The following is a 9629-nucleotide window of genomic DNA, read 5'->3' as shown; positions in this document are numbered from 1 at the left end:
CTGCCCGGGCAGCGGAGCCACTCCCGCGGGGCTGCTCCGAGCTCCGCGGAGCCTCCGCCCGCCCCTCCCGGCCAGCCCAGCTCCGCTGAGCTCAGCTCAGCTCCGGGAAGGCTCTGACGAAAGCCGGGAGAGCGGTGGGGAGCGGGGCTGGGTGTGGAACGCGCGGGGTGAGCGGTGCCAGGCGCGCCTGGCATCCCAAGGAGCGGCTCCCCGGGAATCCGCTGCCTCAGCCTCTCCTTCCCAGCCTTATTCTACACTTCCAGGAAAAAAAACCCCTCCCTCCAAAGCTGCCAAAGTCGCAAAGGAAAAGAAAATACCCAAACCTAAAAGGGCAGGAAGGAGAACGCGTCCTCCCAGTCCAAGGAGAGGGCAGCCAGCAGCTGCCGACCTGCACCTTCCTGTTTCCCTTGGTTATCCAGGAAACCGCGATGTTTCCACTGCTCAAACTTACCAACTTACCCCTTTTATTTATTTCTTTTTAATTTCCACTTCATTTTCCTTTCCTATACAATTTAAGTTCCAATCAGATGTAACAATGAGACACAGAGGTGGTTTCCGAATGAAGGAATCCAGCGCCTTGGATAACGTATCCCTATAAAACACTCCCTCGTAAACACGGTGACAAATTCCATGGAGAGACCTTGGCTGCGTTTTCACAGCTCACTGGCCTGAACGGGTATGGTGGCTGCATAAGGCTAAAGGAATCTGTCAGCAGGAAGACAAAAACACCTTTAAATTCTGGGGAATTCTGTATTGGCTTAGGGCAGTGACTTTGGCACGGGGCAGGAAGATGCTGAAAAGTATTTGGCAAAGGCTCTGCGTGATGCTGAGCCCCCGCAGGGAGTGGCTGCACTCAGAACCGAGTGAAAAAGCCTTTGCTCACAGGCTGAACCCCTGAAAAACCCAGAAAACCCCAGAAAACGAGCAGGAGATATCTGTGCCCCTTGCCCTGTGCACCCGCATTCGCTGCCCCGCAGCGGCTCCTCCCGGGCGGTGGCTGAGCCCCCCGATAGCAGCTGTGTCCCTGCCCGGCCACCGAGGGCCAGCAGCTTTATCTGGCCCTGCCACCCGTCCCTGCAGCGCAGGGATCAGCCCCGACAGCTGCCGGTGGCAGGCACGGGGAGCAGCCCGAGGCTGGCCGGCAAAACCCAGCAGCAAAAACAGCGCTGGAGCTGCTGCCCTGGGAATGCCACAGAAACTCAGCTCCCAAAACCTCCTGAGCTGAGCCTGGGTCTGCCTGGGCTGAGCCTGAATCTCCCTGAGCTGAGCCTGGGTCTGCCTAGGCTGAGCCTGAATCTCCCTGAGCTGAGCCTGGGTCTGCCTAGGCTGAGCCTGAATCTCCCTGAGCTGAGCCTGGGTCTGCCTAGGCTGAGTCTCAGCTCAGGGGCTACAGGGCTCAGTCCCAGAGTGGCTGAACAGGGTCAGGGGAGGTGTAACTCCAGCTGCCTTTTCCAAACTGCTTCCCAGAAACACATCCCTGCTTTCCTCCTTTACTACTTTTTAAAAAATATGTAACCAAATTTAGCTTGCCATGGATGGCATTTATAGAATAAATGTTCAGAGTGATAAAGAACTGACAGAACATTGAATCTGATCATTGCCAGGATATACCTTAAAGCTGATTCCTTCTTGAAAAAGAGAATAAAATACGATGAGAAAACAGCAGGGAGTTGAATTCACAGAGTACCCTTTATAAACAATTGCTATTTATTACTAAATAGAAATAAAAACCCAGAAAGGCTTTGCGGGTTTTAGGTCTTTACAGGACAAAATTGGGGTAGGCAGCCTAAAGAACACACATGAGTTTTCCAGTCCCTCTGTTGCAGGGTGGCAGCCCTGGGGAGGTTATTTAGGAGTTGTATTTCTGTGTCTGTGCCTCATTGATGTGGTCACAGTGGGACTGAGCTGGGTCCCTCCCTCTGGAAAGCAGAAGTGGCTCCTTTGCCTTTTGAGATCAGAGATACCCGGCCCACAGGTGGCTTTATCTTCCTGTGGTAGAAATGAAAACTGCAAGGAACTTTGGGCCGATACATGAACAAGCTTTTGCTAAAGAAAGGGCTTAAACCACTCAAGATATAAACAGTGTAATATCCCAAGTACCGTGGTTTCCTAAAATAAATATAACAGCTAAAACTCAGCAGGACAGGGAAGCCCTTGCTTTGCTTTTCCCTGCTGGCAGCTGGATCCACAGCTGGATCAGCTGCAGCCAGGAATTCCTGGGGAGTTCGGGGAGCAGCTCCCTCCCCAGGGAGGCCGGGGCTGTGTTTGGGGTTTGTTGTGGTGTTGCCAGTGAGCAGAAAAACCTGCGGGCCTGGAAACACCGAGTCAGGCTGGGCGGGACAGAGCCGGGCTCGGGGAACTCTGCAGGAACTCCGGGGTTTTCTCAGAAACCCTGGTGGGGCCAGCAGGAATCGCAGCTGGATCGGGGTGCTGGGAGGCAATCCCTGAAAGGAAAACTCAGATGGGAGGAACAAATATGGAAATCAGCCAATAAATGCTTTTCGGAATAATTTTCCATCGATTTCTTGGAATGCTAAAACATCATCATTAAAAAATTACTAGGTGGGGCCACGCTGATTTAGGTCATCCTTTACCTTAAAGCAAGGAGAAGGAGTCCTAATAAGTGTGACCATTGCATGGGGCACTTTTGGAACAGGTCAGGAACGGTAAAAGATTTTCTGGTCTTGACCCAAAAGACAAAACTCAGGGATGGGCAAGCTCAGCTTGATCCTGACACCAGAGGAACAATTTTCACCATCCCTCGGTTGGGTACTGAGATCCTCCAGCTGGTGTTGAGTCTTCTCCTCTCACAGTGACACAATGACAGCTCCCAGCACTTCCCACGAAGCCAAAATTCTCCCTTTTCATGGATGAAATTATCCTCTGCAGCGGGTGGGGAATCTGGAGGACCAGGACTTCCACCACATCCAGCTTCTCCTGGCTGTGCATGAGCTCCCTGTGGGGAACAAGGTTGGCATCAGCACCAGAGCCCTGGCACTCTCAGGGATACCTGGTACAAAGTCCTCTCTTGCTTTTCAAAATGCCCAAAAAACGAGTTTAAAAAAATAATAATCTGTAATAACATAAGGGCAAGGAAATAATAAATTAGTTAAAATGTATTGCAGACAAAGCAAAGCTTTTTATGAGAATAGGAGGTCGGTGCAGTCAAAGCTGAGCTGTGAACCAGCAAAAAATGTAAATTACACAGAGAAAACTTACAGAAGAGAAGAACATGACAAAAAACCCACTCACTTCCACAAAATAATGGAAATTTGGGCCGTTTTAACTTCTGCGAGCAGCCAGGTGGGGGAAAGAACCCCATGTACTTCGGAGGACACATGGATCCTTTGCTGGGCCCAGAATAGGATTTTGGGGATTTGTACAAAGGCAGAACAAATGTGAACCCTGAGGCAGCCCAGTTCCTGCTCACTGAAGAGAAATACGGGAGAAGAAATGAAAATCTGGGTTTTGGGGATGGGAGTAAGCAGGAGGTGGCACGGATGCCGTTGTCCCTCAGGACTGACCTGGTTTCCTGAAGAAAGAGGAGGACTGGGAGGGTTGGATGCTGTTTTGCAGGGCCTTTCTATAGAGGCTGAGCTTCCTCTCCCACAGGAGACCCTTCTGGGAGGGCTGGGCTCCATTGCCCTGGGCACCTGAGAAAATGGAATTCACGGGGTCAAATTCACCAGGTGGCCTTTCCTAGAAATGTGATAAAGGAGAAAAATGAATGCACTTGATTCAATGTCAAATGATTTCAACTCACTTTTGGGAGGAGCTCTGCTCTCCGTGTCTTTTGCTCCAAGTCTGACAGCTGAGCTTTTCTCTGGGGGACAGAGAGGGAGCATTGCTCAGAGCACTCCTCCTTCCTTCAGAGACCACCCAGTCCTTGCTCCAGCAGCGCCTTTTTCCCCTTTAAAATTTCCTTAGCACTTGCATTTCACCCCTCCTGCACTTCATACCCTCAATATTTTAATATTAATTAATATTAAATTTTTAATTTTTATATAAAATTTAATATTAATATATTAATATTAATACCCTCAATAGGTTCATCCTAAATACCAAACTAATACTAAATACTAAGTAATAAATACTAAGTAATAAATACTAAATAATAAATACTAATAAATAAATACAAAATACTAAATAATATGAAATACTAAATACTAAATATTAAATAATAAATTTCACCTGAATACCAAACTAATACTAAATACTAAGTAATAAATATCAAATACTAAATAATAAAAAAGGAATACTAAGAAATAAATACAAAATACGAAATACTAAACACTGAATAATACTAAATAATATTAAATATTAAATATTAAATTTCACCTGAATATCAAACTAATACTAAATAATAAATACTAAGAAAAAAGTATGAAATACAAAATACAAAATACTGAATAATACTAATAATATGAAATACTAAATACTAAATATTAAATAATAAGCTTCACATGAATACCAAACTAATACTAAATGCTAAGTAATAAATACCAAATAATAAATAATAAATACTAAGAAATAAATACTAAATACTAAATACTGAATAATACTAAATAATATGAAATACTAAATATTAAATAACAAATAGTAAATAATCGGTAATAATAAATATCAAATAATAAAAATAAATAGTAAATAATTAAGAAATAAGAAATAATAAATAATTTCAGCCACTGAATGGGATGAAAGCACCTTTGCACTCGGGTGTGGCTCCACTCCAGAGCCCGCTGGTTTTGTCCCTGCTCCCACACTGGATGCTCCCATTCCCCACCAGCTGGAAGCTGGGCTCACAGCTGTAGGTCACCGTGGAGTTATAAGCAAAAATTTCAATGCCTTCCCCATCGTGTCTCCCGTGGCTGATTGGAGGAGGTGGAGGGCAGGTAATTACTGCAGGAGAGAAGGACAATGTGTTTGATAAAGCTTCGGTTTTAATATAAAATACAAAAAGTTTGAATCTGCCCGAGGTTCTTGAGGATAAACTTTGGACAGTGCAGGTGGGTAACAGCACTGGAGGGGTAACGCACTGCTGCCTGTCCCAGTTCTTCTCTCTGGTTTGTTCCCCAAGTGTTTTTCTTCTCACGCTTTCCTCCCTCTCTTCTCCCTCTCTTTATTTGCCATGACAAATAAACAGCAGGTTTGCCACGCTCAGGATTCCTGGAAATCTCACCCCATCACCTTCAGTCATGACAAAAATGCTGATTTTGTGGGAACAAAGCTGCTGAAATAGCAGCAGAATGGGCATTTTTCAGCTGTGCTTTTGGGGACAGATCAGCCACAGAGTATCCACAAAAACAATCCAAAGAGAGCTTTGGTCTGTACATGGGGATGCAGGATCTGCTGGAGTGAAGTTAAAAGCTTTAATCTCACAATTTAAGATGAATCTCACATTCACAAGTCGGAAGTTTGCTCCATTCAACATCATTTCCTTTCAGCTGGCACCAGATGAAATTATTCCCGACTAATTTGTACCTAAAACACACGAGAGAAAATCAGAGTAACTGTCCAAAAACTGGTAATATTTCCCACCCACCCCCAGTGCAAGCATGATCAGGAGTGTGGGAGAGGCAGTTAAAACAAGCAGAGCTGCTGACACTGCTGGTGAGCAGAACTCCTGTCAGGATCTGTGTTCATCTATTTTTGGTGCCTCTCTGCTCTGACTCTGCATTTTCCGTGGCAGGGAAGGGAGGAATTGGAGCTGAGGCTGGCAGAATGCTCTGGGGATGCCAGACAGGGCTGGGCTGAGCTGAGGGATGGATTCCCACAGGGATTTGCTGAATCAGGAGCTCCATCCCTGCCTGCTCCTGGCTCACAGCACTGCTGGGATTGACCCTGTCCCCATCCAGGGCTGAGGTGACAAGGGAGGAGCCCCCGGGACAGTGCAAGGTGTCCCTGCCATGGCAGGGGTGGCACTGGATGAGTTCTAAGGTCTGTTCCAACCCAATCCAGATTCAGATAGATCCCCCTGACCTCCAGGAGCAGTGAGGGGCAGCAGGGCTCAATCCATATTTAATTAAAGTGGCTTCTGCCTGGTTTGCTGGAAGCTCAGGGACAGTGACACCTTCCCCATTCTGATTCTCCCTCCTGTGCAGAAACCCTCAGCATCTGGCCAGGGTGGATAATGATCATTTCTGACCTAACTTCCATGAGCAATGTGATCCCTCCACCCTGCAGTGGGTTTCCAAAGCTGAGCTCAGCCCCAGCAGGGTGGGACACGCTCTCATTTTCTCGACTGCATCCCCAGGGAGAGACAAAACCCCTCTGCTACATCTGGGGCTGGGCAGCACCAGCCAGATGATGCCAGCTGCTTCCTGCTGGAGGGAGGAACCCTGCCTGGAGTGTTTCAATTAGAGATTAAAATTCCAGGGCCTGTCCACTGCATTTGGGCCCTGATTGAAAGCAGGCAGCAGCCATGAGTCAGCTCCTGACTGTGGAAATTGTGTTTCACTGCACTTTTCCAGCTGAACTTTAATGGATTTTAGAAATCCCTTATTGTAACCCTTTTTGTTCAATATATCTCAACTATCTTAAGCTGAAATATTTTAAATAACTTGTATTGAAGTCCAGAGTTATCAGCTGTGAGTACAACCAGCTGCTCCTGTTGGGATGGACACTCAGAGCTGCTCTGGGTGGCACTTGGAGGAAAAGGTGGCCCTGAATCCTGGCCCTGGTGCCCTCCCTGCAGCTGTGTGCCCTCTGGAGCCGTGTCCCAGCACTCACCCATCCTCACAGGACACTTCCACCCGTGCTCCCAGCTGCAGGTCCCTGAGGGGCCCCATCTTCCCTCCAGGCAGAGCTCCTGGGGTGCCACAGGACCTCCCTGGGGACACGAAAAGGCTGAATGAGACACAAAACAGGGGCTCTGGGGAATTCCCAAAGGTTCCAGAGCATTTCACTCCATGGGCACCACAGCCAGACTGGCAGGAGCCAAAGGTGGGGATCCCAAAATGCTCCACGCCCACAGAGGGGTTTCCATCCCAGTGGACTGTGAAAAAATACCCCTGTCACATCACCAGCCTCAATATTCCATGGATGTCACCAAGAGAATGCTTTGCCTTCATGTTGAAGTTCAGTGCTGGAATAGCAAATTGGGGTTTGTCCCCTGCCTGTGCCATGTCCCAGAGAAAACATCTTTAGGACCACAAAGAGGTTGGAAAAGACCCCTGAGATCACTGAGTCCAACCAAACATTCCCTGGCATGAAAATCAAACCAGACCTGTTTATGCCAGCAGAAAAACCAAAAAGAACGTCAGTGATATTGCTGCTGTTCAATTTTAACAAGGAATGACAAGGAATATCCCCCAATTTCATGCTAATGGAGCTGTTGGGATGATAATGACCAGGCTGAGTCATTATCATCCCAACATTTTGGGGACAACCAGGGCTGCTTTTGGGGGTGTGGGGCAGCAGGAATACTCACTCCTGCACAGCTCAGCAGGCTGTGACCACGTCAGGTTCTCCAGGCAGGTGCTGGAGGGGGAAATCTCCGAGGAGTTCTCGTAGCCGGGCCGGCAGACGTAGCTGACGTTGGCGCCAACGGGGAAGAAATTCCTCCTCTCATCCTCCTTGGACAGGGCAGCAAACCTCAGCCTGGTTGGGGCAGCACAGCTCCCTGGCAGCCAAGGAGAGCCAGCCTGACAGAGCTGCCCACCAGCAGCTGCCCAAACACCCCCTGGGACCACGGGAATGCTTCTGGAGAGCTCCTGGGGCTGGTGCCAGGGGAATTCAGGCTCCTTACCTGGCTCCAACCCGCTGCAGGCACCAGAGCGGGGATGGAGGAGGGTCAGGAGCCCGGGGAGGGTCAGCAGGAATGGGGAGACCATGCATGGGCTGGGGGGCACCGGAGACCCCAGCCCCATCCCTGACTGAGCCCTCTGCCACCCCTGCGGCCACCGGGGGCTGAGAGGGACAGCAGGGCAGAGGGTTTGTGCCCTGGGCAGGGCAGAGGGTTTGTGCCCTAGGGACAGGGACAGTGCAGCATATCAGGTTTGCCCCTGGGGACAGGGATGGTGCCAAGCAGGAGGGACAGGGATATTCCCCCCCGGGCCGTGTTTCAGATATAAAGGAAGGTATTTACGGCCGCAGGGCTCGGCCAGCCTGGACCAGATGTCGCCGGGCAGGCACTCCACGGTGTCCGGCATGCCCGGGATCCTGCGGGCTCCCCCCGAGCAGCTGAAGGTCACCCTGGATCCCACCGGGAAGCTGCTGGAGCTGCTGGAGGGGCTGGAGTGGGTCATGGCAGGCGGGGGCCCGCAGTCACCTGCGGCAGGAGAGCAGCAGGACAACACCCCCTCAGGTGAGGAGCCCCTTCTGTGGCCCCTTCCCCGCCCCAGGAGGGTGTTTGGATGTCCAGGGTTCCCCAAGGGAAGGCAGCAGCCAGGGCTGGGTCCGTGACAGCCCCGGGCTCAGGGGAGCATCCCCAGCCCAGTCCCGGAGCTGCAGGTGGGACCCAGGCAGGTGTCCCCGGTCCCTCCCCGTCCCCGTACTCACCGTGAGCCACAGGAATGCCGAGGAGCCCCAGCAGGGCCAGGAGCAGCGCAGAGATCACCCCACAGCTCGGGGGGTCGGGGGGTGCCCCCCATCCTGCTGCTGCAGCCGTCATTGCAGCGAGTGCCGCGCTGCTCCTGCAGCCCCGCTGCCTGCAGGGCTGGGAGGGGATGCTCTGCAGGCTCCACCAAACCTCGGGAGCTGTGGAAGCCTCCCCAGGACACCCACGGAGCACGGAGAGCAGCCAGGCTGGGGGAAAGTGTCGCTCACAGGCTCGGGGAGAGCCTCTTGGTCCTCCTGCCCCGAGCTCCTTGTTTGTGTCACTTAATTCTTTTCTTCTGAGGCTGGCAGGGAGTGCAGACCAACAGAGTTTTTCCAAAACTACATTCCCAGAGAAGAAAATCCCCATTCCAGCCTCAAGCTGCATCCAGGGTGGGAAACACCTCCTTAGTTATTTGCTGGCAGGTAACACACCACAGATGTGCTGTCAGCAGTCAGTGAAGCAAATAAAAGCATTTTCCTTCTCGTTTGCTGGGTTTTCCTTTGATTGCCTGACTCCTGGTAATGAGGAACGGCTGTGAGCAGCCACATCCCATTAACCCTGTGACATGTCCCTGTGACATCAGCCAGGGCAGAGGGTTTGTCCCCTGGGCAGGGACAGTGTCAGCAGAGTGGTTTTGTCCCTTAGGGACAGGGACAGTGCAGGGGTTTTGTCCCTTGGGAGCAAAGGACAGTGCCAGCACAGTACCAGCACCACAGGTACCAGCCCCAAGCCCATACATATTTCATTTTCTGTAAAATATTAAATCACCATGTCCCAGACTGCAAGGCAAACATGTATTTTATTTTCCATCTGTTTGGCTGTTGTCTTCTGTTCAGTGGGCAGTTTTCCTTATTTCTTCCACACCCAATCATCCCTCCTGGGAGACATCTGCTGATAACAGGCTGTTGAATGTCACTGCATGGCTGATAAGAACTGCAGCATCCCACTGGGAGATGTGAGCCCATAGGAGCCAAGCATTCCTACCAGAATATAATCTGAGGTTCTGGGGACAGCAAGACAGGCTTTTTGTCCCCACTGGATTCCCAGAGGGAACAGCTGCGTCTTCCACTGGATCTTCAGAGGAAGATCC

This window comes from Ammospiza caudacuta, chromosome 24, assembly GCF_027887145.1.
Source record: "Ammospiza caudacuta isolate bAmmCau1 chromosome 24, bAmmCau1.pri, whole genome shotgun sequence".
NCBI classification, from domain to species: domain Eukaryota; kingdom Metazoa; phylum Chordata; class Aves; order Passeriformes; family Passerellidae; genus Ammospiza; species Ammospiza caudacuta.
The sequence above is the reverse complement of the archived record's forward strand: the minus strand, read 5'-3'. Positions refer to the sequence as shown.